We start from the raw sequence: 27,165 nt of genomic DNA on the forward strand, positions 1-27,165 counted from the left end.
TTTAGAAGATGTTTCCACAGGCTCAGGGATTTTTTTATGGGGGGGTTCACTAAAGTGTTTCTTGAATCCAAAGTCGGAGAACCTCTTCTGAAGGCATCACACACACCATCAGATCACATTGCTCAGCTTCTTCATTCCCACACAGTATCAGCTGGGTGGGGGGTTCTGCTGCTTTCTGTAAAACAAATACACTCATTCAAACACCCTCAGACTGATGAGCTAGTCTGTCCATCTTTCACTTCTCCCCACAAACCTCCACTCATCCTGCCTGCCACAACTGTGCAGAGACCGAGTGGTCAGGTCACAACCACAAAAGCTCCTGCCTGCATTCTCCTTTGAACTGGAAAGTACATTTAAGCTACTGATTTCAATATACTCCTCCTGGGTGAGCAAGTCAAGAGGCTGCTTTTGATAACTGTTTTATCCTTGCAAAGGAGTTAACAAGCTCAGTGCTGGTGCCAGAGTACATAGGGCTGTGTTGCCAATGACATAGCTGTTTTGTTCAGGGAGCAGCTGGTCAGGCAGGGTCAGCCTGTGCTTCCCAAGCTGTTTCCTGCAGGCACCAGGAGCATTGTCCCTACTCAGAGCTCTAGGCCAAAGGCAGTGACAGCCATGCAACCACCTCATGTGGGCTGCTTCACCCCTACAGCTCAGCTGACTGCTCATATGGACTTTCTGCTGTCCTGTTTCTGAAGTTACGATAAATGGTGCGCTTGCTCTTTCCCCTGGACACCAGCTCTCCCATCACACTGGAATAAACAAGTCTTCATATGCACGTGTCTGCCTTTTTTGCCTGCCCCATGCTTCTGTGAATATACATCACCCTAAAAACAATAAAGCAAAGCAAAAAAGTTACCAGTGTGTCTGGCAGGACAGCAATGGGGCAGCAGGAATACTGAAAGATTTTTCTTGTTTTCCAGGCAAGGAAAAGCAGGGTCAAAGCAGCCAGAGCAAAGCCAGCAGAGGACATCACAGCAGTAACGAGCCACAAGGATCTGCCACCTAGAAACAACAGAAGCAGCAAAATTTCTCAGACTGTGAGGACAAACCACTCAATGCAATCAGACTCTGCCCTCTGCAGCTGCCCTTCCTACCCCGTCTGGTGAGATTTTTTGTCAGCCCACTCCAGATAAGGATACCCATGCTACTGTAGGGGCCTGCACTCCCAAGTCTTCCTTTTTTACTTCCCCCAAGGAACAAATGGGTAGCACATTTATAAACAAGACAGGAGATAATGGCTGTAAATAAAAATAAGAGATGCTGGGTTATCTTCCTGGGGCATGACTACACAGAGGGAAGAGTCAGGAAGGCTGGCTGTTACCTTGTGCTCTCACGCACTGTGTCTGGCTGAAGCTACTGCTTCTGTTGATCGTCTCGACATATGTCTGAGCTTTTACACAATAATCATGTCCTGCCTCCATGGTGTCCAGGTGAACTGTGGAGCTGACATCTTTCACCATCTTCCATTGCATCTGCCATAGGCCCAGGAAAGAGAACATCAGAACGTAGGGCAAGGACCTAAATGAGAGCAGGATTCCTAATATAATGCTAGCACAGACTTTACTGGGAGAAAAGGAAGGAGAATAATAGGAGCAGGAGGTGTCAAAGAGGATTGTGTGAATAAGAGGAGATAGAAAAACAGCAGACTAAGAAGCACAGTTGAGTGCAGAATGAGACCACACATGAATGAGACCAGACATGCCTGGAAGACTAGGAGGGGATGCAAAGAGAGAGTCATGAGCCAAAGAGTGGTGTTCAGCCGGAACACTAGACCATGACTTACTCCCCAGGCTTGATGACTGATCTGGGATCTGGGTTTTTGTTGGGATGCCAAAATCATGCCTGTTCTAGCATGATGTGATAAGGCTGCCAGAGATATGCTGTGATAGGGGTGCAAGAGCTGCACCACGACTGGAGCACAGAGAGGAGATGAACCGGGCTAGCGAGGAGTGAGTGAATTTGGTGTGCGCAACTGTAACACATTCCAGTACAGTTTAAACAGCAGATGAACCTGACCTGAATTTCTTGTAACCTGATTTTCTTGTAACAAATACAACTCCATGAACTTCTAGCAAGATGAAGTTGCTATTCGCAGCCTGCCCAGTCATGAGAGAACAGGTGAAAATTAGGAGCAACTAAATCTTGCTGTGTTGCAGAGGCAAAGCCTGTGCTCACAGGAGGCTTGATAAGCCTCCACCATCACATACACATTGATATCTCCAACAAGCCAGTAGGACTCTTCTAGCAGGGCAAAGTCCATCTCTCCATCAAAATACCTTTCTCCACAGAAACATGACCTTGAGAGCTGTTAGTTTGAAAAGATTTCAAGGAAAAATCAGGTCATTTCTTGCTTTCAGTGTATAACCTATTGCAAAAAGTCAAATCAGACATGTCCAATGTGACAATTATTAAAATATTAGAAGATTAAAAGATCTGGACATGTACTAACCAGTAAACCTGATGTTTGTGACAGTCCAGTTTGTAGAATCTATTATGAAGTTTGGAATTAATATTTAGGTGATTAATATCATATATTGAAGAAAAGTAGTGTTTCATTTGTAAAAGGAAATTAGACACAAGCCTATAGGATGCTTTCTAATGTTTAAGCTCATGGGCTAGGTTCAACTCATTTACTTGGATTTCCAAAAGGTAGTCAAGATTCATTTCAAAAGCCTATTAAACTAACAGCCATGGAATAAGAACGCATCAGGGCTCTGGATGCACTAAGCAGGCTGCAATTGTCCTGACTAGCCTGAAGCGCAGAGGAATATGGCACACACGGCCTCTGGGCAGGTCCTCCAGCTTCACAGCAGCATCTTGGACTTGAAAAACAGACCCTGGGAAATGTTTGTATGCTTTCACTCTAAATCACATGGGCTTTCTGTTTGTGCCCAAAATCCAAGGGTAAAACTCACCCTACTCTCCTGGCCTTTCTTCCAATAGAGAACACAGAACTGAAAGGCAGGCCCCATGTCTTTCAGCTCCACTAGTAAATGATACCCATCTGCTATGACCTTCATTGGAGGTGGGGTCAGGGAAGCTGCCAACAGAGAGAGAGCACTGTTATCACATCTGAGGCAAATCTTCAAACAAGTCTTCCTTTTCCCACCTAGGAGAGGAGGAGAGGGTCCCCACCATGACTGTCCTGCAGCTGCCACCATGAGCACAGTAATATTAATCTGGAATAGCCGGTTGCCTCGATGGGGGAGAAACATCTCTCTGCGCTACTCCCCATTTGTCTAGATACTGCAGGAGATTTTGAGCAGGAGGAAGACTGTGACTGTTATTGTGAAGGGAGTTTGGCAATAGCTGAGTTGCACAGACTTGAAAGGTTTTGAATTTTCTCTGGTGGAGGAAGTGTCTGGCCTGAGGGTCCCATGTGATCAACAGCAGCAGAACCAGCTGTGCAACTAGAAATTGAGACACCAGATCAGGCCTGTTCTTCTGCTTTTGGGCATTATCTTAGCTCTAATATACAGAACAGGAACTGTGAAACCACTGCTCCTTCATGGGAATTTTGACAGTTATTCAAAGGTGAAAGGGAAAGTAACATAAGCCTCGTGTTAATTCAGTCAGTTCACATGAATCCAGATTTTGTTTCAGTATCTACATGGTTTACGAAATACTTGGCTGGGCTGACGACCTGCTGTGACATGTTTTTATAACTAGTATGCAAGTAAATCTGTTGGTGATATGCTTAATGCTTACTCTGATATTCAAAGCTTGGTTTGGTCTGGGATTCTGCTGTGAGAAATACTAGTGAAACAATCAGAATCAGTCAAGCATGGATGAAACTACACACTGCACCTTCATGAATCATGATTCAAGGGAGTACAGAGATCATATTTGCACCACTTACCCATGCCATTCTTTACTACTCTGTTGTAGCTGAAATTGGTTTCAACATCTTTGCTTTCAAGAAAGGAAGGAGAACATACAGAACATACAGAAGAGATGTTCTTAATAGAATTTGTTCTTATGACAGTGAATTGCCAGTAATGCTGAAGAGTGAGAACACGTGAAATCAAAGTATGCTCATGATGACTGTGCCACAAATGGGAGGCCTGGAAAACTACTTTGTACTTTTAAATCAAAAGCTGATAAGCTGCTTAACATGATCATGTTTCAAGAAAAAAAAAGCCATAACACCATTTGAAGGTTAAAAATAACATTGGGTTAATGTATTAGCAAATGAACAGTGCAAGACACAAATACTAACCAAACATGAGCATTTAATACTTACCTCTTGTGCTGGCACAATGGATACCAACCAACCATCTGAACTTTGACAAATGAAGAACTAAAATCAACTAAACTGGTTGTTTTAAGGAAGATATGTTAAAACTGTTTTCCGTGTACTGCCATACTTTATGTATATCTATACCCAAGGCTTTGAGGCTGGAGCTTTTTTAGTCTAGAAGTACTATGGGTTGTGCTGATGTCCTGTCTGTCCATAAATCACACACAGAACTTGCAGGCTGTGCTTTGAATTCCTTAGTTCCTACTAGACTCAATGCCAGTTTTACTAAGAGACACCAAAGTAAAGGCAGTAAAAATGTATAGGCACAACAACTTATAATGCCTTTTCTGTCTCCTTTGTTCATATATTCACATTACAGCCCATTGGAAGCTGTATCTTCATAAATTTCACAGCTTAGCAAGAGGACTGTACTGGGATCTCTAAGACACTGGACCAAACTGTCAAACACTTCATTGTACTGGGAAGCCTCTGTGATGCCTTAGTACAGGGAAAGGGTATAAAGGTAATGCCAGGTGGCCACTCTGGAGATCTCACAAATAGGCCTTGACACAATGTGCACAAACCATGAGACAATTTTACTCTTTACCACAAGGGTGAAAGGATGAGCAGGTCCCCTCAAAAGACTCATTTAAACATAAAGGTAAAATGTACTTGCTATGCAAGGTGACCACTGAATGTGTGATACCGCTGAGGACAGCTATCACACTTCTGGACATGGCCAGACAAGTCCACAGCAGTGTGGTGGGATCTTCCCTTCTGTGGCTCTCCCTGAGCTCAGAAACACCTCTGGTCACTGACAGGGCTCTGGCTGAAAACAAGTCTGAACATGACCTACAGACTGTACCTGCCTGAGATCCTACCTAGGAGCTATGTCCCAAGGTTGCCTAAGTCCTAGGCCAAGTAGACTTTGGGTAGCCTGTTCTCAAAGTGAGGGGAGGACCAAAACCACAGTCAGGAAAGAAAAAACCTCATTTTGCCACGTCTTCCTCAGGGATGATTAAAGGTGAGGTTTGGGTGTAGACTTGGCATCAGACTACAACAGGTTTTATGAAGGTGCCAGCTAAAGGAAACAGGTTGAGGACCTAAGATGCTGGGGAGCTGGAGGGAGGAGTTGCTTGGATGCTGATAAATGGATGTGCAGCATACCACCTCCTTTTTGGCGACCAGGATGAGAACTGCCCAAAGCCGCAGTTTAAGTCCTAAAAGATGCTGATGGCTCCAGCAGTTTGGGAAATGAATAATTCTAGTCTTCTATACGAGGGTCCTCCTCTGTCTGCAGCAAGTCCTTCAGCAATGCTGTAGCTGGCAGGAGCTGATCAGGTAGAGCTGCTTACAGAAAGGCAAGATGCTCCAGTCAGTGGCAGAACTATGGGGCTAATCTGAAATCCTCAACTGTTTGAAAAAACTGCTGTCTGATAATTTGCTGTGGAAAACTGTGAGGTCCCTGAATGGTGGGGTCTGTTGCATTGCGATCTAAACTGTAGGAACCCTCAGAAGACTGATTATCATCCTTCATGAGCACTTGTCAAATAAACCACTCTACCAGCCAGGGCATGACTGAAGGACAGAACTCAGAAATGAACAGAACTGATGTAGCTTAACTCAAATAGCAGGACTTACTTGTGATGCGATTGAAGAAACCCTTGAGGGTGCCCCACTGTGATCTTCGAGCACCAATGTCTGCCCTTACACGCAGGTTATAGGCCACAGTGGCTGATATATCCTCTGTGATGTTACACACTGTGGCTGTGATGAGTGAACACTCACAGATGGGGATCCAGCTCTCATTAGCATACTCACGTTCATACTCCCTGGGGAAAAGAAAAGGAAGGGAAGAGAAGGGAAGGGAAGGGGAGATGGTCTCCTTTCAGTTGTGCCCAGTGACAGGACAAGAAGCAATGGGCACAAACTGAAGCACAGGAGGTTCTGGCTCAATATGAGGGGGCACTTCTTTACTGGGAGGGTGACAGAGCACTACAACAGGTTTCCCAGAGAGGATGTTCAGTCTCCTCCGGAGATATTCAAAACCTGCCTGGGTGCCATCCTGCGCAAGGTGCTCTAGGTGATCCTGCTCTGCTGGGGGGGGAAGGGGGGGGGGGGTCGGACTAGATGATCTTCAGAGGTCCCTTCCAACCCCACCCATTCTGTGATTCTGTAATATGTTTAAAAGACTAACACTGAATACATTTCTTTCCTCTTCTAAATAAACTGTTACTTCCTAATTTTTGAATTCTTTGGACAGAGGTATTTTTCGTATGTAGGGTTAATGCATACCTTGGATTACTCAGGTATCTATTAACAATCACCTCAAGCATGGCTTGTAAACAGCCTCAGTATTAGACCAGAAATTAGTTTTTTTCCACTCATGATCAACAGTGCTGGAGTATCAAACTTCTCTTACACTTGTGAACTGAACAGTGTTCAAGACATCTGAACTGTGCAGGACTGTAAGTCTGAGGAAACAGTGCTGAAAGAGCAAAGAAGAAAAAACAACATAAAAACAGAAGCCAGAAATTACCCCTGAAACTCAACAGAGTATCTCACAGTTTCACCCTGGATGGTCACAGGACTCCATGTTAAGAAGTGTCTCATGTTGGTAGAAAGAATAGAGATATTCTGAGGTGAGGGCAGCAGAGCATCTTCACCTAAAATTCCCAGAAAATAAATAAATAAATAAATAAATAAATATTAAAAAGGTACATGAATGTAGTAGAAAAAAAATAGAAGAATTGTGCAAAACTGTGTTTGCATCAGAAATTCTGCATTTCGCCACTGCCACTTCAGTGTTTGAAAGTATTTTACAAGAAAGAAATGACAGCCAAAGAGCAGGTGACAGAGCAGTTAGGCTGGTACTGCTTACAGTAAGGCAAAGCATGCCTTTTCATTATTTCAGAGGTTTTAATTATACCAATAAAACAGTGGGAAAAGGTCAAGCTTTTAGAAAGCTGTCCTATTTGATTTAATGCAGACTGTTCCAATGTACAATTCCCACCAGGGTTATAAATGTACAGTTTCTTTCCAGGCTTGACTGGTCTGGACACTTGTGGAAGATCCTGGCTCTCGTACAGAGCCTTTTTTCATGTTGCAGGATTTTAATAGTGTAAGTGCTTGTAGGCTGTAATCAAATTACCTCATTAATTTCTTGGATAAACTTATTCAATGGACTAATGAAGTTATAATGTTTCTCTCCAAGATCAGCAAAGCATAAGTTTGGGATGGTGCCTACATTACAGTTTATGGATTTTATCCTATGACATCTTAATGTAAAATTCTTAGCAGTGTTTGGACCAGAGTACAGAAGGCAGTATTCCCCACAGGCACATCTTGCACTACACTAGGGGAACAGTCTTACCTCTGTTCTGCCACGTTCCAGTCCCAAGAAAATTATGTTCTCTCTGCTCAGTGGGGAATGGTTCCCAAGGAACCACTGAAAGTAAGGAATGGATGGAGTGGTTTAAACCAATCCAGTGTAGCAGTGGTGATTTCAACACTCTTCTAGAAACAAGGTAATTACTCTGGCACAATATATGTATGTTACATAAAGATTGTTTCCTTTATAAGTCTTTTTTATCTATTTATTTAATTAGATCTGTTTCTCTTAGCGAGGTCTGTCTTCCATTAATCTTTCACTGTCATTAAAAGAGGGTGCCTTCTTCTAAGCTATGATTATAAAGTTAACCAATTAATGTCAATTATTCTATCCAGGATCAAAACCAGGTTGATGAGTCCGTGAGCAACATTTTCATGGTGATTATTATTCTACAGCACTGGAACTAACTCTTCTTTCTGCCGTTAAAATATTCCTCATATTCATATCTTTATAAAAGCATTAATAATGTGGGGAGAAGATGCCAAATCAATGTGATTCTTTGGCAAAAGTTATTTGAATCTGTTTACATAGTGCTCGGCCATTCTTTAAACTAAATGCCAGAGATCTCTGGGATCTCCTTGCCACTTAGATAATGGAAGACTCACAGTCTGCTACATCAGTAGTTCTACCACTTCTGGTTGGGAGTCCCTACTACTGTCAAGGCACTTTTTGTTTCAATCACCCATTTAGTTTCTTGGTCCATTCTCTATACTTCTTGACATTTTGGTTGTATACTACTATTTTTCCTTGTACTCTTGTTCCCATGTGAATTTCTGGAGTTGGCATACTTAAGTGTGTGAATTACCTAACAGACTTTAATTACATGATTGGGCACCAGTTTTTCCACATGACTCACATACACAATGACGTTCCAAGTCTGAACAGAGGTAGCTTGCACTGGGTTGCTTCCTAATTTTTAAGCCCTTGACTTTAGGACTTTTTGGGATATATAGTTTGTTGTATGCAGTAGTACAGAATTTTATCTTACTATATTTTCTAGATACCATTTTTAATAAGAAGAGGATATTTCTGAATTGGGATATTTATCCTTTAATAGCTGCCAAACTGTTTTTTTATCTGGCTGAGATCAATCTTCATTTCCTGGCTACACTTAGCTTACTACACTGCATTCTTAGTTTGCTGACAAAATCCGTGACTGTTTTACATACAGGGAAGCCTGTTGCCACACTTCATCTGAACCACAAAAGTTCATATACAGACACTAGGGTTTCTTTTTTCCTTTCATTAGGAAAAGCTCTGGGCCAAGTAACAGTCTATGTGTTTCTATAAAAACTTCACTGATTTGTTTCTTTTTGGTATTAATAGTTCTTGGGACGGGCCCAAAGGCTGCTGCTGGGAAGAACTCTTCTCCAAGAAAGGAAAGATATATGAAAACCTAATACTCATTTGTGTTATCTACAGAACACACTTGCTGATTTTTACAGGGCCACATACTTCTGAACTTTCCTGTGGGAAACCCATAAAACACAGCAGTTATTCACTCAGTGCCATTGAGAGTTTGTGCCTCAGTGTCAGAAAACTAAGCTTCCAGCACCATAGGTAAAGCAATGGTGTTGGGGAATAGTGTTATGGACATACAGTTCAAATGAATGGTGTGCTCGCTGGGACATCTGCCTTCAGATGGAGAATTGTATCCCTAGGGTAAGATTTCATAAGCAACACAGAAAAAAGATATATGTGCAGACATAACTATACATACCTTTTGTGTGTGTGCATATAGTTGTTACATGTAAAAATGATAAAATTTCATGCTTGTAAGGTTAAGGAATTAAATAACAAATACACTAAAGTGAACTTTAGCATTCCTCTTTAGTATACAATTGCATATGCAGACATGTTTGTAACTGCACTACCATGCCCTACTGCAAATACAGTGGACATCCCTCAGGAACTGAATCAAAAAGGTGTAATGCTAAAACTCGAGATCTTTTCATCCTGTACACAAATTAAAAGGGGGTCTTGAGCAATAAAAGCAATGATTCACTTCCCTCCTTTCTGCCTGAGACCCAGAGCACCCTGAATACAAAGCCTGGACCGAAGGGCTGGATGGGAACCATGCTGTTTTTTAACCTGGTGTCAGCTCTGGGCAGCCACAGGAGTGGTTTTAGACTTTCAATCAAAAATAGTCTTTGCTGAGGAAGGCCACTAGGAGACATAAGTCTTCATGTGAAGGCCAAGGGAATGGGGAACACTCAGTGGAAAGTTCTCCCACCTTTCTCTCCAACTGCCTGTCACAACATGGAAGGCAAAATTGGATGAGTATCAGTTTGGACAAGGCTGGTGGACTCTGCAGACTCAAACAGCACGGCTCCTAGGCAGAAACATCACACAGCCTTAGTAATCAAAAATACAGTAAAAATAAAAATGGGTTCTTTGAAGAATAGTTGCCTGGTTCTGCCATCTATTAAAAAATATTTGTCATAATTGTCCCTATTCCACATAATAAACTTGCAGAGAACATCCAAGTTAGAGCTGAGGCAATGTTTTTCCACATCAAGCAACTAAGAATTATAAATAAGATTCAAAGTGGTTTGCTGTCCAAACAAGCTGTACAATTACTTCTGAGGCTGACAAAAAAATGTATCAAAACACAACTTGAATTCAGGAGCTGAGATGCCACCCTCAGAAGACAGCCCTGAGCATAACCTGAGTGCACTTGCAAGCCATGTCTCCAGAGGACTGACCACTGCAAAAGCACGGTGGTGTACTCAGGAGACCCTGAAGCAACACACCTTCTGGATGTATTTGAAGACCAGCTTTTACTTGGAGAAGCAGATTGCAAAAAGTACAGCCTCCTTCTAGGGCACACAAGCCCCTTAGTGAAGGTCTTTGAGCCTGTAATTAACTTTAACCTTCTCCTGCACCCACTCCACAAGCAGGGCATGCCCCTGTACCCAAGGACACCAGCATTGAAAGGCGACTCGCAAGTTCAGCTTCTCACAGAACAGCAAAAGAGTGGAAGCAAATACAGCATTAGAATATTATTTCCTTCAAACTGAAATTTCCTCTTAGATTTCAGAATTGACTTGTAGAACATAGAATTTATAGGTTGTCTTTTTCAGTTACTTATTCTAGTATTAATTTTAGACAAAGAATTAAAATTCAGGATCACATGACCGTGTGCTATTTAGCTTAAGTTTTGTAGAGGCAGGTTTAAAAAAGGACAAAAGAGTTTTTGTTTCTCACAACCCCTTAGATTTTGGCTTCAGTTGACTAAAGGTATTTTAGTGATTACCTGTGAGATTAGGTGCAATCAGAGCGCAGAGGAAGAAGCAGGCGATATTTGGGAACGTTTTGCTCCTGTTCATCACCTTTTCCCTCATTCATCCCCTGCTGTGCAGCTCAGAACGTTCCCTTCCTAGGCAGAGAGCCCTGTCTGAGCTGGCCGTGCTGCGAGTGAAGCGGAGACTCTGGGAAACATCTCGGCCACAACTTCTGTGCTGCCTGAGCCGACGCTGAAGACGTGTGTACGCTGTTGGTGTGGGTGAAGTTACAGGGAGTGGCAGGGGAATTCGCTGCCAGCATTTCTTTGCAGGTCTGCACAACTGCTCACCTAGATGGCATAATGCCGTTTCATTTAGCAATTACATATATTAAACAAAATAAGGAGGAAATGGGATTAATTGGATATCTTCATGTAGTTTATATAGCTGTAAATGCTTGTTTTTCTGCTCAGCCCCCAAAGTGGATAAATCCTGATGCTTCCTAGCAACAGCTCCCCAGTAATAGTAAGGCATGCCTGTAGTCTCACACCTTGCACAAACAACTGGTGAAGGACTGCATACCTCTGGACTGGCAGAAAGGAGGTTTGTTGTCTAATTTATCTTCGAATATTTTTAAAGCTGCTGTGCTGGGATGTGCTGAAGAGGATGTTTTGTTTTCAGATCTGATTTGGTGTGGGCACATGAATCCCAAGGTTTTCCTGTCTTCCAAGACCCCTTGTGCTCCATCTTGCCTGGAGCAAAGGCAGGCTCTTCATCCAGAGGATGCTCTGAGAGCTGCTTATAAATCCAAAGAGCCTGCTGGCTCCAAGGCTGCTGCAGCAGCTACCTTTGATCTTGGAAGTCTGGTTTCTTCAGAGGCCAAGGGAAAGACAATGTTCAAATGGAAGAATTTTGTTCTACAAAAGGCCATCTGAATTAAATAAAAACCTGACTGTACAGATGACTGGGGGGGGGGGGGACGGCAAACTCTATCAAAAGCTTTTAGCTCTGATGAAAGTGAGTATTAGAAAACTTTCCTATAAAACCCCTTCTTCCCTCCTGCTGTTTGCATTTCAAAAGGTTTTCTTTTTCTTTAAAAAATGATCTCCTTTTTGATACCTTGTTACTACAGGTGTCGGTCAAAACATGTTTAGTCCACATTTTCTTAGAAAATAAATCATATTTATTTATTAAAGAATGAAATTAGCATTTCTTTAATCACAGGTTTTCCCATTCTCAGGCATGGAGGAAAAGCACTATTCATTAACAAATGCATCCTATGTAAATTAGTAAACTTCCTCATCTTTCATGTGTTCCTGACATCTTTGAAAATGAGTGTGTTTCAAATATTTCAAATATTTCTGAGCTTTAGCACTGGTGTGAAAACTTTCTGGTTCAGTGAATTAGCACTGTATGCTAGTAAAGTACTTTTGGTTTATAAAAATGACACGCCTTCTGTTCTCTGAATTATGATAGAACAGGCTGCTGTTGACTAATACAGATATCTCAGCTTTTTTAAGTCACAGGGAGCTCATATCTTCAAAGTTGCCACAGTCCAAAAAGAAGGAGAATGTTGCTCACATCTTGTTTACATCATAAACCAACGAGAGAATAGTTTCAAGTATTTTCATATTTGTTCCTTTTTTAGTGCATATATTTTCGTATTGTGTTATGTAATACACACAATCTATGTCTTTATCCATATGTCTTTATCCATATCAAGATCCATATGTGGCCTGCACATAGATTACTAAGAAAATTTCTGTTGAGGCAAAAATGGCTAGGAAACACAAGCTAAATCAGATGCGTATTAAGGTAAATGTTATCATTTCATTCAGTCCTTTGTTTCATGTAGACTGAAAACCTGAGTGAGTTTTCTAACATCTGGGGCAGATTGTCAATCTATACATTCTGGTGTACTTATACTTCCACTGGAAAAGATTGCATATGCTGCTGTGCTCTATATCAAAATCTTCTAGCAGGGGCATTTTATGACCTAATACAGTTTTGGGCTCAAAAACCAGCAATACTCAAAAATGAGCTGTTGCTTTAATATATTTGCTTTGACCACTCTGCTTTTATGTTGTGCAAACATCTTAGAATTATTGTTTTATTGTAACAAGTGTTTACTGGGAGCAGTTTTCCAAGGCCAATTGTCACAATTATCAGTTAAATCTTCAGATGATTTGGTTATGGCTTAAATTAGGTTTCACAGTCCAGGTACTACTCCGCAACTTTTTCAGTCAACAATATTAAGGCAGAAGTTTAAATGAATAAATATTTTGAGGCTTTATCCTTCTAACAGTACCTTAAATACTAAAAGTGACTTAAAAATGGAGTTATGAAAAGTTATTAATAGAAAAATATTAAGCCAGCTTTCTTAGATCCTCAGGAATCATGTCTGAACATGTACGATATAACCTTGATTTCTGAATCTTTGTCAAAGATTTTATAAGTGAAGAGAATTAGTTTTTGAATAATGACAAATTTTTAAGGTTTATCTGAGAACAGAGGATTTCAGCAAAGACATTCACTAGACAGTTCTCTGACAAGAAAATAACAGTATCCTCTGCTACTGTGACAACCGTGGCTTTGAGCTTGGTCCCAGTCTATGAATGCCTGCTCTAAGGCTGCATTAGAACCCATCCCTTAATGAAGCATATAGCTCGATTTCTCACTATTCCGGTATGTTAATCTTCAGTGATGCTACAAATGGGGACCAAAATAATCAACTGTATTCAGTGTAAAAAAAAAAAAAAAAAAAAAAAAAAAGGAAAAGTGCCATAATACAATAGGTAGTAGAAATCTGCAGTCATTTGGAGCAGTAGAAATTTCCCAAAGGGAAAGATGTAAATCACAGGATGAAAAAAATAAAATAATAAAATAGATTTGACTTGATATACTGAGTGGAGTTCAGAGTTTGTGCTGATTCAGATTTTAATATAGTGCTGACAACATTGAGGTAAACATCACACTGGGACTGTTGAGAAGAGTAAGAACTAGAAGTCGGCATTTGCTGGTGTGAACATAAGCTAGCCTATAAGCTAGCATCTTTTCTAAGGATTTGTTTGCAAGGTAATTTTACTATTAAAACAGATACTACATTTTTGTTTGTTTTTTACTGTTTCATTCTGCAAAAATGACCAGTGTGCCTTGGACAGATTACTTTCTACCACAAGCAGGTTTTATTAGACATACAGGTTTGGGAAGAAATGCAGCATTACTTGGTGTTATCAGAACTGTAAAAATTTCTACTGAGATAGCTAGTGAAAAATATTTAGATTACACAAGGCTCTTCAGGAGAAGATTAAAAATAAATTCCATATGGTGTTCATCTTTTCATGAAATGACCACATAGAAAAATTAGAAACTGAATCAAACTATTTGGTACCCACGTACAAATCTTCTAAAGAGAAATAATACCAATCGCTTATAAAGAGAAATTAAAACTTTTATCAGTTCATAGGCAGCTCCACTGCTGTATTGATTCACACAGATTCATGAAGTTTGTGCTTTTATCTATGTGCTATGTGGATGAGTTAACTCGTTTACAGAGCAGAGAAGTAGGTGTGAATGAATTTTTAGTCTCTCACTGAGAGATGCTGTCTACAAAGAGGTTCATTAGGTCTTCCAGTGACTGTTAGTTAAAGTACCGTGCCTTTCTAGCCCAGCTTGTTCTTGTGCTGAAGGTTTATTTTGTTCCTCTTACTGCTATACCTGTTCTTTGTGTAGATTTGTGATGGCTACTGTAGATGGCAGCAGAAGCTAAATAAAATACAGAGATTTTAATAATTAATAAATCCCCTCTCTGCTGCTGTCCTAAGTATGTTCTTTTCTCTTGGTGTCTGCCAGCTGTTCTTGAGGATTCAAGCAATTCTAGGCAACAGAAGCCAAATTAAATAAATTATATATGGAATTAAGGTTTTACTTACAGACTTTTTTTTGTCTTTGTCAGTTCTGTATCCATGTCAAATAATAAAAGCCAGTTTTAAAGATCTCCTGATAATGTCTGAATCTCCCCTCCTTGCTTCTCTATAAGCTGCAGTGTTGAGCAAAGATCAGCAGTAATTCTCACAGATGATTTTTAATTCTGATTTTTCTTTTGGGAATATTTAATTTTATTTTGTCCCCTGTAATAACTGCTGCTGCTTGCTTTCTTTCATGACAGCCAACTATTAATGCAAAGTAAAAATCTGAGTGCTTGTCCTAGTCATTCTCCTTTTGTTCTTTTCTTAATAAGTAGTAAGACTGGTATGTGTATGATGTGCTACAGCCTTGAGCTTTACAGATGCTCACTCAGAGCAACTTTGAGGTAAGAAACCAGTGACCTAAGTACTACACAATCCATCTCAGAGTTGCAGTCAACCTTCACAACAAGATGTCCATAAAGGCAACAGTAAAAAAAAAGAAAAATATCTTCTGTAAAGACAAGAATTTACTTGCAATTCATACTGCTGCTTCTGTATGCACAGCACGTGGTGCTAAGTTGCCCAAGCCCTGTTTGTCTGGTTAAACCTCTGTATCAATGGGGTTTTGCTTTTGCAGTCAAGAATTTGTTTGGTTGGTCTGGCCTTTTGTTTATGACCAGGCTTACCTGACACTGCTACGGTTGCATCATCTCCCTGTGTTGTCATATGCAGACTAATCTGCAAAGAGAGTTATACTTGTCTGACTCGGTAAGAGTTTCAGAGTCTGCTGTTACAGCCATTGCTGTTTCTGCATCAGGTTGTGGATGGTTTTGTTTTAACTCTTCAAACAGTTCAGCAGTAGCATGGGGAGAAGGACACCACAGGATACATAACTGGGAAATGGAGTGTAAGAAGAGTTAGTTTAGAAGTAACGTCACTACTGGAAATCTCCTGATGTAGAGAGAACCTCGCGGAATCAAGGAGAAAGGTTTGTTAGGCTCAAATTCAATCAGAAGAATTGGTGGCTTATAGTAACAGGACATCAAAATGCATTGTGTATACAGTCTTCCATTGTTTAATGAATCAATAAGATCACTGATACTTTTCTGCTCTACACAGACATCAGGAGTTAAGATACAATCTCCAACTTCCAAAGTAACAGGCTCAATGTCAATACCATGACGATGAATCAGTGATGGAAGCTCACTATGAAATTCCTGCATGTCCACTATTATAGTTTGTTGAGTACTCTTCTGTTCCTGTTCACCTAAAGAGCAAAATAAAGAGTTAAACAAATTAACACATGACCTCCAACTCTAGCTATCCTGTGTGATGCCAGCACTTCCATAATAGATGAACTTCACCTGTTACATTATACCTCATATTTAGCAGTATAATAAATCGAGACTTTATTTAATTTTAAACTTTAAAGACAAATGAGTTGCCACATTATATACTATAGTTTATGGAGTATGCTCTGCAGTTTAATAGAACTATCATGTTATCTTCTATATGCTGTGTAGTGACAACGAGATATATTAAACTGCAGAGGAAAATTACTTAAACGTATGAAAAAAATGTCTAAAATGTTTCCTGCAAAATCAGATAATGAAGCTGCTGCTTTTTATTTCCAGCTGTTTCCCACAGAAATATGGCATTTCATTGCAGAAGATATATTTTAACTTCTATAGATCTATCCGTAAAAGGACATATGAAAAGATCGCAGCATTGAGGTGACTAAAGACATCACAGCAAAGATTAGAGAGCATATGGTAAAGAAGAGCAAGATTTCAAAAAATGACAGCTAAGAAAAATAGAGGCAGAGCTGTAAAGATGAAGACAGAGTACACATCAGAGGAAGGGAACAAAAATACGGTTAGAAATGCAACAAAAGAAGAAAGAAAGATGCTTTATTGGAAAGAAAGAGAAAAACATGATCTGGGGTTGTTCATTCAGGCAATCTGTTTCGCCAAGATCACAAGAAGTTCCAAACATTGACTAGTTCAAGAACAAAACACATCACTTGACTATCTCTAGACTTCAGTTTTAATGTTTTAGTTTCTTTCCACCTCACTACCGGCAACAGGCTGCTCAGAAACAATCCAAATGGTATCTGGTAAAATACTTCCTTAATCTATAATTTCTTTTCAAATAAAAACATACTTCACTGATATTTCAGAATGACAGTGAGAGATGCACTAAGGTACACAATGCTTCTTTTCCATCAGGATTGCAGAATCCACTTGCCTCTACCACCTAGATGCTTTGGACAGGATTTAAACAAAATAGGTTACAAGCCTTTTTCACAGCTCAGAGCTGTGAGCCCAGCTTCAGAAACCACTCACCTGTTCTGCGTGTCAGTGGAAACAGAGGCAGGTTTAGCATCTCTCAAAAGGTCTAAGTTTGTTTCATCTCTTCCTTCTCTTTCTTCAGTAACAACCATAGTGGCCCTTTCCCTAAGGAACCACAAAGAAAGAATCACTGAAAAATTGCAATTATATATGACAAATACTTCGTAACAGTTAGGTACTGTCCACTGAGATGTAAAATTACATGTGGTTGAATACTAATTGTAAACCCAACTAGAAATGCAATTCATTAGGATTTCCAGATTGTTTGGGCTAGATTCTAAACATTTATTTTAAATTTAAACTTTTAAACATTTTATTTGTAGTACTTCTGAGCATCTCGCTATATTTTTTGAATTTCATAGAGCACATAGAGAACAAAAGAACTAATGACTAGTACGAGGAGTATAACCCAGTGAGAAGACATTATCTCATGCAGTCTAAGAAAATAATTGGTTTAGTCCTGAAAACTACTTAAGTCATGAAAGCCTTAGAAATACCTTACAACATAGGTTACCTGCAGACAAAAACACATTTTCATAAGTTTCTCAAAAGGAGAATCTTAAACAATTAAGTAAAAATACTAGTTATGCTGGATAGTCTTTGAACTTTCATACTAAAAAGCCAAAATATCAGGTACTCTGAAAAGGAAGGTTTTGGTTTTTTCCATCAATAGGAAAATTCTCTTCAAGGATCTAAGAAGCAATTGAATTTGGAGTTTACTTAAAGCCTTTGCACAGTTAAGAACTTCACCATTTTAAATGTGAGCACTTATGGGAATTATGTAAGAAATTAATAACAAAAGGTTAATTTTGTTACCAAATGAGTTTTTCAAAGGCTTCCTTCTCTTTTCTCAGAGCTGTCAGATAGCGCTGTTCTTCTGTTGAGCTTCCATATATGAGGAAATACACCCTGTATGTTTAGAGGGGAGAAAAAAAAAACAAAACTATTTAGTAAATTAAAAAAACAAACACCAAAAAACAGTATTTAAGATTAGTAGCAGTAAGTGCCTGAAAAGCTGATACTTGCCTCGAAAAGGTAAGCTGAAAACATCATCTTTTTACTGCAAAGATACTGCAGAAGCAGCAACAAAAAATCTTATATCCATTTTTCCCTCTTTTCTTAAAAAGAAATAGGCTTACTGAAATTTTGGGATTCAACCAGGGTGGACTCAGATTTTAGTCAGACACAAAGCAAATATAACGGAGAAGTTACTTTCTTAGTATTTTAAAAATCTTCCCAGAAGACTATGTATAATAAACTACAATCTGCAATTGTCCTGATGTAGGAAAAAAAACACACAACAAAAAACAAAACATGTAAGACTTCAAATCATATATTTGCATGAGGATATCTTATCTTCTACATAGAACAAACTGCCTTTTATAGAATGGACATTTTATTACAGGTGTTTCTGTTATTAAGGGACTAAATACCTAGCGGGAAGTAAAAACTATCTTGCAAATACATTCAACATAGTTTTGTTTAAAATTAAAAAGAAGGCTAAACAGGAATTAAAAGGTAGCTTAAGAAAATCACTAGATGCATTTTGTGCCTTGACTGCCAGACGTGCACAATAGAATTTTTTTTCTTTTAAGACTAGAATTAGAGCAAGAACAGTCTTGATTATCACCAAGTTCACTTGCCTCAGAGGCTTTCCAGGTCTGCTTGCCTTGTAGATTTTCAGCTGCCAAACAAAAGTTAACTCTGCATCATACAACATGACGTATCTTGGTTCTACCTCATGCAGTACCCTGGTCAGAGCATAGGGATCACTGCAACCCTGCAACGGATGAATAATTGTGAGTGGGTTTTTGAAAATACCACAGTAAGAATCTGAAGGTAAGTTCACAGGTGAAATCTTCATGAATGGTCTCATCGATACTGCCTTCTTGGCTACTGTTTAACTCTTTGTTATCTTCCACATCCAACTCCTCTTTGTTTTCCTCCTCAGTTTTCCCCATCATTTGGATTATAGTCCGGTCTTGCTGCTTCTTGTGTTTGTTTTGTTTTGAAGAAGTTGCGAGTTTGGCTTTTTTGGCTTGAGGCCCTGTATCTGGTCTGGCATATCCTCTGGACTTGACAGCTTTTCTGTCCTTAATCCACACATCTCCAGCCTTCTCATCCTTTCCAAAGGTTTTATTATACAGTCTTGTTAAAAAGACTTCTGCTCCATCAGTAATATACTCCCTGAGCTGTGCTCAAGTTCAGTCATCACTGGCACAAATAAGCACTTGCCCTGCAGTCAAGAAACAATATCATGTTTATAATCTGTTATGATGTACTTCTTTTAATCCAGCTACAAGACATCTTGAGCAAATTGTTTTTAATGATCCTAGAAGTGTGCCTGCCAAATGCCTTTTACACTTGGTGGTCACAGTTGTTCTGGACTTGCAGGGAGTCTAAATTGCATCATATTTTGTATCAAACCAAGATTAGAGAAGATTAACGAAAGTTCAGCGTTCCTTATTCTTACACCATCTAAGGTTTTTCTTTTGACCATTCGAAATGAAGCAGATATAGCATGGGCTGAAACATACTCAGATGCTTTCTTTTTATTTTTTTTTTTTAAGTGTGGGATAAGACAGAACTTGAGACTGTTCTAGTTTTCAGCCTTTGTCAGCTGTGTTAGGGAGTCCAAAAAATACAGGTTTCACACAGTATTATTGACGTTTGTGGGCCTTGAATAACAATTTTCTGCAAGCTGATTCAGATAAACTCCTACAACACTAGGTTAGAGAGTCAGTTCTTATCCATAGTCAGAACACTGTGGGTGGGAGAAAAGAGCACTTTTTTACCCTTACTATTTCCTAAAATAAAACTTGGTGAAATTTAAGGGGATGAAAAGTCCTAAAATAGGAAAGGCAGCAACGCAGTTAGTTAGAAACACACTCACCTTCTACTCTCTACCCAAGAAGCTGCACCTCCTGGAAAAGCGATTTTTAGGTGCCCAAGAAAATGCATGAGACGGTATGGGCAAAAGATGGAACCTCTGTTTTTTTGAACCTGAACCAAGCAGTACCTTAATTACCATAGTTCTAGCCCCCTGCAGCTCCATGCCCCTCCACAATCCAAGCGAGGGGACTATGGTTGTCTTAACAGTTCAGGCAAGACTGCGTAACAGACCAATACAGCTTGTAAAGCTATGACGCAGTTCTATTTCTGCATTACTTTAATTGCTGTAGAAGGCTGGAACGTGTACAAATTGCCTCATTATTTAGAACAAAGACCACAGCAGATGAGATCTTTTGATTTACACTGGGATAAACTGAATAGATAATTGTCTTATAACTATCTATCCTACCAGTGAGAATACATGAAACACTTTGTCTTAAGTCCATAAATTATTGTTTAAAACCAGCTCTTCAGTATAATCACAGTAAAAAAATTAGAGCTACTTCTCTCAATTGACTTGTTCTTCAATTCTGAAACTCTTGAATGAAATATATATATATTTAAAGTAATGGCAGCTTCTTATCCCTTCATATAAAATGCAAAAGATCAAGATGAAATCTATGTAATTGAAGAACAATCCTTAAAAGCTCTCCCAATGATCAGCTGAGTAAGCTGAGAAGAACGCCTTACTTTTTTGTGACTGTTTTATGTTGTTTATTATATGCTTTTTGAACAAAGATTATGTCTCAATATATCCCAGCTACCAGATTGAGGTCTAGAGCTGTGTAAGATCCTGTAACAAACCACAGCACAATAATACACAGAGTGTTTGAAATCATGTTACACTCTCTAACTTAAAATTAGGAGCAATCAGTACCATTTTCCTTCTTTACATCATTGTTTCCAGACACTTTGCCTTTCTGATTCAGTTTCTCATCTGCAATGCGATAAACTCTCGCTCGAGAATTTACAAACACTGAAGTACTGGAGTCAAGAAACATCCAACCTAAAGAGAAAAAGAAAACATTAATTGTTTGACATTTGAAGTGTACATGCTTCAGACATTTCCAATAATAGCCTCACATCTCGCATCTGGATTACCTGTGCTACCTGCTTACTATGTAATTACTAGCTTAATAAGAGACAGAAATGTGATGCAAATCTCACGCTGTTAAGTAACAGCAGTTAAGTGGGAAGATGAAAGCATTATCTGTCAATAAAAACCTACGCCCGTATGGCTGGTTATATAAAACCTAATTAGATACCTTCATATGTTTAGGAATGTTAATTAAAAATATCATCATTTCTCTGTTTCATGCATTAACTTGTATGGTTATTGTGTTTACCTGAATTCTCGCCAAAAGCTTTTTCACTTGCTTTCAGTGACTCCAGAAGATTGAGGAAAGTGACACAATCATACTGAGTTAGATACTGTAGCAAAGTACTCAGTATTTTCAAATCCTGGACCAAAGATTTTGTCTTAGCTCCAAGCTGATGCCAGAGAGGATCTAAGTAGTGACGTATTGTCTAGAAATATAAATTGGAAAACTCAGGATGTTAGATTTCTACTATACTAATCAAGATATAAATGCCCTTTTTTCATTTACAGGAGATGCCACTTGCCACTTTTTATCCCAATAACAAATAGCCAAGTGAAGATGTGATGGTGAGACATTTATTTTGATGAGTAACCATTTTTTGCAAAGTTACAATATAGATGCCATTATGTAAATTCATAAATTCAACAAATACATGCAATTCAACGATTAGCAGCTATATATAATTTAATGCTTTCAGTACATATTTTCCTTTCTATATGAAGAAAAAAAAAGGTAATATAAATACCAGTTAAAAAAGGAAAAATCTTATTTTACAGCTACTGGCCTGTGCCTCTACTGTTTAGCATTCTTTATTTAGCTAAAGTAGAAAACATTAAAATGTCATTTAATTTTCAAATTAAGATAAGTATGATACAGATACACAACTATGTGTAATAATAAGTGTTTCGCTATGATGGCTGAAATATGGCTGATACCGTAATTATAAAGAAGTTCGTATAAACTAAAGTTACAAACTATTTAAATGTAAAGTAAGCTAAATGCAAGATGAATCCACTTCTACAGATGCAAAGACTGCAGTCTTATGAATGGTCTCATAAAACCACCTGACGATTTCATGATTATGACTGTTCTCATTCTAGGCATGTGAGCCCGTAGCTCTGGTGACTGAACCATGGAGAAATACTGCACTAGATTCCACATCATTATTACAAGTAACAAACCTCAAAGGAAAAACAACAACAACAAAAATCTCATAAGGAAGAAACTGTAATAGGCTCACAAATCCCTTGAAGTCACATGGGTCTGCTGACAGATAATTTAACATCCCCAGCTTTGGATAAGCAGCAGGTCCTTGTTCCAACACAGCCTCTATAAGCCAATCTGACCACACAGTTACAAAGGTGCCAGCTGATTTTACAAACAAAATGAGGCACAGAGAAGAATACTATGTCTGAAGAACTCTGCAATGCACATTTTCCTCACTTTGTGCTACACCCCCAGGTCTTTTCATGGTTCAGAAGGCAAGAAGGAAAATTCAGAGAGCTTTGTGTTGTTCATTTCTGCATCTTTGTAATACCAAAAGGTAGAGTTTATAACACAAAATGTGAGTACACAAGATGTACATTCTAGACTGGACAGAAAAAAAAAAAAAAAGCAGACCTTCTGCCCAAGGCAAGAGCACTGAATGGGTTATTAGCTGAATTGCCCAGTCCCATTTCAGGCTCTGCTCCTGGAAGACTTAATGCATGCCACAGACATAGCAGCTTGGTTTCCATCAGTCATCAAGAAATATTCTTTATACATCACATACATGAAACGGAAAATTAAACAAAACTAAACAAAACACAACACAATCTGACACAAAGAAATAAATAACCATAGAGTTTCACCACAATCAGAAAAAAATACTTCCATGAGCAGTGAAACTGTGAGACTGTGTTCCTGTTACTTCATGGTTTAAATTATCTGTTCAATAAATGATGTTTTCTTAAGCTATTTAGATTATCACTTTCTGCTGTGATTTCTACTGGCTAAAAGCACAGCTATACCATAAGGTTAAGCCTCTTAAAGATTTAATTTGAGTCTATTTTCAAAAATACTTAGAGAAATTTAGGTCTTTAAGACCATTTCTTCTGTCACAAATTGAATGAAATTAGTTTCAGATACAAATAGGGAACAAATACAAATAGGGAAACAAATAGGGAACAGAATACACATAGGGAATTCATTCAGCTGAATTTACGAGTTCATGAGCTGCTCATTCACATGTGATTCTTCAGTGATTTTATAAACAATATTTCTAACACTTACCAACACTGTACCGTATTTTTTCTATGTTAGTTCCTCAAGAAACACTATTACAAGCTTTTGTTGGTTTTGTCGTACAATTTCACACCCAGGTAGTACGTTTCCAATAGAAACACGTGTTACCCAAGCTTTAAATGAAGCATCAGGTTTGTAAAAACTGGTGTCACACTGACCTCCAGTGGCATTACGATGAGTATAACAACTCTGTGTCATTTCAGGTCAGTAATTTCTAAAAAAATCTTTAGTGCCTTTATTCCCTTCATCCACACAAAACCCAAAGATGTGTTTTATTTTGTTTTGTATTTTTCTTTGGGATAAGGGGGAAAGGCAAACAGGAAAGAGCCAAAGGGAAGAACAGAAATTAAAGGAGGTGCCCAGAAACTGTTTACCTTTTTTTTTTTTTTCAGTTGGGAAAAACAGAATTGACAAGTCTAGTGTCCTTTTGCCTTAGCATGAAGCTGTTCAATATGTTTCACAGATTTGAGGTTTTAAAGGTTGACTAAAAGGAAGGAGATATAGCTTGTGAAGCAAAAACGTACATTCTTCTACACATTTAGTATTCTGTTGCATTTAAACATTATAAAGATGTTAATATTATATACCAGTAAAATATTCCTATACTCTCAGGCATCTGTTTTACTAGCTCTCCAGGCTGTAAGAGGGTTTCCAGCTTAACTGCTATGTTTATGTTCTTAGACAAGAACATAAAAACAACTGAGATCAGGGGAAGAGAGTGACCAGAACATTAGAGAACAAGACAACTGGAACATCTTTCATGCGTAACTTCTATACAAAAACAAATAAAGTCACAAGCTATGCCCAAAAATCTTTGCGAAGTTTTAACAACATTATTTCATAATATTGCTATTTAGATAGCATCTGAGATGTTACAAGAAGATTAGTAAGACATTGTTATTTTATTTGATGGGAAAAATCATCAGGACTAATTCATTAATGCAAAAACCAGCAAGTGTGCATGGTTGATAAATATGCAATCTAAAATCAGTTTCAATCACAGGCCATTTACTGAGAGTATTCTGGACGTTATTTTCTCAAGTATAAGTTATTTTCCTTGGAAAGCAACGCAGCCACTCTGAATTTCCATGTTTCTTATGTCATGGCATAGTTTAACTGCTGATTGTTTTCCAGTTTATTATTGATATCAGAAAGCCATACAGGGACATTATCCACTACCTAAAAAGAATGTGGATGTTTTCAAATTGTGTGATTAAATAAAGCAAACAAGTTTAGAGCAAAGATGACCATTAAAAAAAAAAAAAGGTAAGAACTACATATTTGTTCCTTTTATCTCAGTCTTTGTAAAAAAAAAAAATAATTCTTCAACCTTAACATCAGTCAGTAGAACTCTTTCCACAGAATTAAGCTTTATGTATTTTCAGTCATAGCTTGACTTCATTAAGCTCGTACCAGTAATGAGGTTTGCAAGAATCCTGTCAGTAAGGAAATCTACCACAAGGATTCGACTTGTTGCAAAGAGAACTCCTCCTTGCGTGCAAAATTCTTAGCGAGTGTTACTTGCAACCTTGTTGGTAACACGCCGAGGAAGATGAACAACTCCGTCTGACCTCAATTGATCAATAAAATACTCCTAAAACAAATGCAGTAAAAACACAACAGACTTCATTCTGACAACTGATGAAATGGATACAAAAAAGAATTGCAATTAGGCCTATTTCATTAGTTTTGCAGAGCTGTCCACAAATACATAAAACCATGACAGTGTAAGATACTAGATAAGGAAGTCAGAATTATGGTGATGTTTTATTATTAGACATCCTTCATTAAGTTTCAAACCCTTTCAGGTGCTTAGAAACAAAAGTATTTTCAATATCAGTTAGACAATATTTAAGAAAGTACAAGCCACTGCCACTCGATGGATCTTAGCTACCCTGAAAATTTTATCTTGCGTTTTTTCAGGGAGCAGGCAATACTAACTTACGGCCCGAGAAGTGACCAGGGCCCATCCCGGCCCGCCAAACCGCCGCGGAAGAATCCCCAGCCGCCAAACCCCACCTCCAAGGCGGCAGCAGCCAGCGGGCAGCCTCTGCTCGGGCCTAGGCAGCCGCCTCCATCCCTCCTTCCTCCTCCTTCCTCCTTCCTCCTTCCTCCTTCCTCCTCCTTCTCCTTCCTCCTTCCTCCTCCTCCCCTCACCTCCTCGGCGGGGCTCGTGTTCAGCACCAGGCTGGCGGGCTCGCTGTACAGGCGGAGGAAGCGCAGCAGCAGGCGGTCGATGCCGAGCCCACAGGCGCACACCACCAGCCCGTCCTGGTGGAAGAGGTCCGAGAAAATCTGGCTCCCGCCCTCCCGCTGCGCCACCATAGCCGCCGGCCCCAGCCCGCCACAGCAGCGCCTGCGCCCGGCCCGCCCACAGCCTCGCCGCGGCTGCGGAAGCGGCGCCCTCAGGCGGCTGGAGGCGCTGCCTCCGCTGGTAGTTGAGGGTCTTCTGAGGGCAGGGGTCAGGTACGGAGGTCATTTTTTTTATTACAAATGGTTCATTTTTACTCACTGACTAGTGGCATTTTTTGACCAAGGAAGCTGGCTGAACCGAGCCTGCGCTCCGCCATGAGGCAGAAGCACCTCAGCAGGCAGTGTCCCGCTGAGAGGAGCCCCAGGCCTGCTCCCAGAATGGCTGCCAAGGCATAAATATAAAATAAAACTATAAACCTGGACGTTTTCTGGGCCTGCCACAGGGCAGATGGGTGCTGCTTTGGTTGGGTCGCATGCTAGCAAATTTAGCTGTTGAATGTGGTCATTTAATATAGGATGTTTTCAAATTATTTAGAAGTAATTTGCATTTTAATAGGCAAACATTAGGGGGAAAACCGGAAAAAATGTTTAAAAATGGACATAAATTAATAAAATATTGGGACTATTCTTGAGTTTTTTGTTTTCACACACTTGTTGTACCATTTCAGGTATGTTGATACCTGAACAATTTTTTCTTTATAAATTGGGTCGCATTGTTAACTCTTGTGCCAAGTACCATAATTTGGTTCTCATTTTTAGCTGGCTGGTACTCAGCTCTCAGATGTTCACATTTAAACTTATTTTAGACTGTAAAAAAGTCAGAAAAATAGTATTTTTACTTGGGCAATATTTCATTTTTGTGGTTTCCATGCCTTCAGTCAGGAGGTGCACTTCGTGATCCTCATGGGCCCCTTCCAACTCAGGATGTTCTATGATTTTACTGGCCCAAACATTTACACAAAAATATGATGATTATTATTAACATTTATTACTATTTTTGGATATTGTATGAAAAGCTGTTGTCCAAGAAGGCTGCTACTTTGAAGAATTACAATACTCTGTAGAGATGTCCATAGAATTTAGGAGCCAACCATTTCCTTAACCTAATGTTTCTTACCTGAATTAGAAATAGTGATTTTTAAGCAGTCAAAATAAAATGGAATAATTCAGGCAATTTAGTAGCCCTTCCCCTCCCCCCCGTACTGTGTGTATATTATATATATATATATGTATGTATGTATTTACTTTGGCTAAATATAGTACTAATGTAAAATCGTTGTGAGATGTACTTCTGCTTACACATTCATTAACCAGTAGAGGGCTGTCATTTGTCAGGGTTATATCGAGAGAGCAGAACTTAGACTTAAAAAGTCTTGTGGTCCTTCCTCCCTTCCTTCGTGAAATAGAGTAATATTAAAAAAAGTCTCCATGAAAACACGAGAAATAAGTTGTATGGGTACAGGATAAATAAAATGCTAAGAATTAGGAGTGATGTATAACTTTTAAGTTGGCAATAACAGGTT

The 27,165-nt window shown here is 39.2% G+C and overlaps 1 pseudogene; it reads right to left on the reverse strand.

Moving 5' to 3' along the window:
* Positions 1-983: 983 nt before the first annotated feature.
* LOC121078325 lies at positions 984-25,834 on the reverse strand (annotated as a pseudogene).
* Positions 25,835-27,165: the final 1,331 nt, after the last annotated feature.

The sequence above is a fragment of the Cygnus olor genome, chromosome 15 (genome assembly GCF_009769625.2).
Source record: "Cygnus olor isolate bCygOlo1 chromosome 15, bCygOlo1.pri.v2, whole genome shotgun sequence".
Taxonomy (NCBI): Eukaryota; Metazoa; Chordata; class Aves; order Anseriformes; family Anatidae; genus Cygnus; species Cygnus olor.